At 39.1% G+C, this 4337-nt stretch overlaps 1 protein-coding gene and 1 pseudogene across 1 annotated transcript in view; one reads left to right on the top strand and one right to left on the bottom strand.

Annotated features, from left to right (window-relative positions):
- The window catches only part of LOC105293140 (lipase member J), a 29698-nt gene that overhangs the window by 15759 nt on the left and 9602 nt on the right, over window positions 1-4337 (bottom strand). The window lies entirely within an intron of this gene.
- The window catches only part of LOC105293127, a 12364-nt pseudogene that overhangs the window by 689 nt on the left and 7338 nt on the right, over window positions 1-4337 (top strand).

The following is a 4337-nucleotide window of genomic DNA, read 5'->3' on the forward strand; positions in this document are numbered from 1 at the left end:
GGTGTCATCATTGAATCACTGTGTTCACTGGTAACTTGGTTTTAAGCCCCAAGTTGTCATTTACCCATAATCCACATCATTATCATCTACTAAAGTAATGCTGTTGGTTCCCTGCATAGATCCCACTAAGCTGTGTTAACTGCTAACTGTACACAGCTATACAGCTGTTCCTTCTCAGGAGAAGCACTTTTGGCATTATTGGCTAAATGGGCACTCCCACATTGGGGGAGGAAGAAGACAATCTACACTTTGACCAACTGATACGAAGGTACAAAATACTGACTCCTTTGCTTCAAAGTTGGACCGACTCTGTTGTACTCCATGTTCTATATATCCCCAAGAGACCAGGCTAAAGTTAAACTCCTCGTCATACCACACATCTACTTAATTCCTTCTTTTCTCTTTTGCTTTCCCTATTACCTTTTTCCTGAGATTTCATCAATAAATAATGTGCACTCAACTCCCTTCCACAGGCTCCACTTCTAGGGAACTTGATCTAACAGTTACTACCAAAAGTGATTAAGGAAGCAAACACTTATGGATGGAATTATAGACTTGGATGACTTGCTGGTCGGCTGGCATTGAGTCTAGGTGGATTATTGAAAAAAACTTGCATATTGCAGCACTCCATTGGCTAAAATATTCATATTTCCTATGACAATATAGGAAAGGGATGACTGGCTTATACAGTATGTCTTACAGTTAAGAGGTACAGAGGAAGTATCATTATGAGGTCTGAGAAATTGGGTAGCTGTTGCTGAGTGTCAACAATGTTTCACAGAGAGAAAATTATAGGTTCAGGGCAATTGATCAACAATTTGAAGCAAAGTGTGAAAGTCATAAGATCTCCTTGGCAGCATCTAAACACCCTCATCTTCTATAGCCAGAGGGCAAATTGATGTGAAAATCATGGTCCAGATCTAATTGTAACAGTAGTAGAACTTCAGGAAGCTTCAATTCTTAGCACTGAGAAGAATCCGTGCCATATTCAGGGCCTTGATATGGAAGTAGGACCCTGAGACTTGAGATAGGAGTATCTGGGTAGGGAAGTAGGACCCTGAGACTTAAGATAGGAGTATCTGGGTAGAACTTCAGAAACTTGAGTCCCCTATGTCCCTGAACTCACTGGCATTGCAGAAGTGACATACTCCTCTTTGTTAGAGAATAATGCATCCTGACTTATAACAAGGCTTCTTCTCCTCAAGATCCACCCCAATCCCTTCCTGGATACTCATTCAGTTAAGTACCGATGAGTTCCAGTGTAGTTTGACTGAAGAAGTGTTGGGCCTGAGAGAGGAGAGACTACACACTAAAGGAGCTACAAAATCTGGCTAATATGTATGTAACAGCAGGAACTGGGAGAGGATGCCTAGGTGTTAGACGATAGGGGACATATATGTCCTGGATATAGGTCTGAATAAGGGAGAATTTGTTCAAATGGAAGCGCACTTTCATAACACAGGATTTAACACACGGGCAACGGTTCCTGAGGTCAGTCCTGACACTCTGCTTCGATTTCTTGAAAGCTTAGAAAATTCCAGAATTGCAACAGCAGATTGTGAAAGGATAAAAAGGCTTAGATGTAAGTATGCTAAATCTATTAAATAAGACCAGAACACTCGTCAACTGATTAATGTGCTTTCGAAGGGCTTGGAGGATATTCCATTTACCGAGTTGAAAATAAATACACTGATGAGGACACCAGCAGAATCTAAAAGCTCAGAAGTAGAGAAATTCTGCTTCCATTTTAAGATGTAGTATAAAATGGAAAAAATATTACTCTCATTTTTATAATAAACTAGGTTCAAATTTATGACTTAAAAAAGAAATTCATAAGAGAGCTTATGTCACAGAGCAAAAATTGGGCCCCAAATCTGAGGAGAGACAGGTGCTTTCAGGGAGAAAGCAGACATAAGTCTTCCCTTGTGTGGGAGACACAATCAGGACAGATCAGGTAGAATAATTAAAGTAGTAGTGAAGGCCAGGTAGAGATGAAGCCTCTAGGTTCAGTAGAAATTGGGAAAGTCCATACTTTCCTGTAAGCTCTTTCCTATGAACCCTATATGAAACTCACAAAAAAGATGAGAAAAAGTCTTACAAAAGTGTTTATTGTGGTGCAGACCTGTGAGAAGAAACAGCAGTTATACAGCAGGGGCAAGAAACTAATCTTTCCCCCTTCAGCCTTCCAGAACAATACTCAACCTGTGTGTGGGTGGGGGTGAGGGGAAAAGGAAGGGCGACTACACAATGTAAACTAACTAACCAACCAAGTACTAGGGTAATCCAACCAATAGATGTCAGACAGACGCTGTCTGGGGAGATGTTAACGGAGAGATAAGATCCTGGAGGTATGGGTGGTATCCTTTAGAATTCATTACATATCTTAAACGAATGGCCATAATATATTGCTGATCTCTCTAATTAGAACAATCATGAGTTTGAGGGAGGAAAAAAAAGGTGGGATTAAGGATCACTATTACTCCCAGTAACTTACTCAAGAACTTGTACTTTCTGTCCTCACAATGTTAAGTTCTATAGATCTAGAGGTCCTGGTTCTCAGAAGGAAAATGTTTCTACCAGGAAACACAGTAAACATCTTAATAAACTTAAAGCTATGACTGCTGCCTGGTCACTTTGGGCTCCTCATGTTAGAACACTGGGAGGCAGAGAAAGGAATTACTATACTGGCAGGAGTAGTTGGCCCTAAACATCATGAGGAGATAGGGCTGCTCATACATAATGAGGACAAGAAAAATATATTTGGTATTCAGGTGATCCATTTTAACTGCAAATGTACAAGTACAGCAACTACGACCTGTTACGGACAGAGTAACCTGTAGAGATGAGGGCCTGGCTTACCACATCAGGAAAGATAGCTGGGGGTGGGGCGGTGGGGGCGGCCTGAGATCTACAGTGGGTAGAGGTGGGCCTTTACTAGTACAAGTTATGACATTAGGATCAACTGCAATAGCAAATGTAGTAATTTGCCCCACTAACCTTTCTCTTGTAAATTTCCCCAGAAATTCTGACCAATTATAATTCTGGAAAAGCTATACCTGGATGAAATAAACTTAATGTGAGAAACAAGTGGATCTGAGTAGTGCAAGGGGTACACTATTTAAGTTCCCCATCTATATTTCCTTTAACAAGCAGGTAAACCATTCTTCCAGCTGTTATAAGTATTGCTTTAGAAAGATTCACTGTTGCTCTTTCTTTGTAAAATTGCCCCCCAGGCAAATGGGAATTGCCTTACCCAGGAGATTACATCTCTTTCTATGGGTAGCCTTCAGAGATGACTAACTGATATGGGAATGCAAAAAGCTAGTTATCAAACTTCAAGGGGGGACCACTTCCATAAGCTCATGAATCCATAAGCTCATCTGAGATCATATTGTAGCTAAACTTAGCTGAGTGACTTCCTTCCTTAGTTCCTTTCCCTGACTTAAACTGATTTCCACGTTACTTTCTCCTGACAGTATTCCATCAATAAATAACACTGAATTTCTGCTTTAGGCCCTGCTTCTAGAGAACTCTAAGGCACTGTATTTTTAAATTATCTTTATATCTTTTATTATAGTATTTGCAAAATTATGCCATACCTTCTGGAATGATTACTATAATTATGTTAAATCTATGTTAACATTTTCTGTCTAGTAGCCGTCCTTTATAAAGATTCAAAATTACATTGATTGCGGTTGTTTCAAATTAATGTCTTGTCTGAAATGTACTTTAATATTCAAAACGAGAACTTGAGAGGGTGTCCTATAATACGAGAAAAATTATTTTCAGGGAGAAAAATCTAAAGAGAAAAGAAAAAAACTGGCTTTTATTTGAGCAGTTAGATGAATAAACAAAATTAATCCACAACACATTCTGCTAGTAAGTGGCAGATATAGGATTATAACCCAGTGACAACTTCTAGTGCATTTTTTTTGCACCTCACTCTTCTAGTAATGTACCTATTACTGGAAAAAAGAGTCATCAGGCTGATATCAACCTGAAGTCTTTGCTATTATTAGAAGAGAGAGCCATAAAGATAAGGGGAAAAAAATTACCAGCCATTCTTCAAAATTACAGAATAATGTTATTGTTTCGAGTATTTCTTGTGTGTGCGTGTGTTTCAAGTATTTCTAACCCATCATTCAACAACTTCTAGAGAATCAACATGTATAAGTAAAGTGATCCACAAGGAAAATCTGGGGGGAACAACTTGTGTTCCACCATACTTTAAAACCACTCTGTGACTAGGAAGCCAGGAGAGAATCAGACTCTCTTCTTGAAGAATGTAGAGAGATATACGAGAAATTAACTGTTCACTAAATCTTCAAATCCTTTTC

Source organism: Pteropus vampyrus, unplaced genomic scaffold, assembly GCF_000151845.1.
Source record: "Pteropus vampyrus isolate Shadow unplaced genomic scaffold, Pvam_2.0 Scaffold68, whole genome shotgun sequence".
Classification (NCBI taxonomy): Eukaryota; Metazoa; Chordata; class Mammalia; order Chiroptera; family Pteropodidae; genus Pteropus; species Pteropus vampyrus.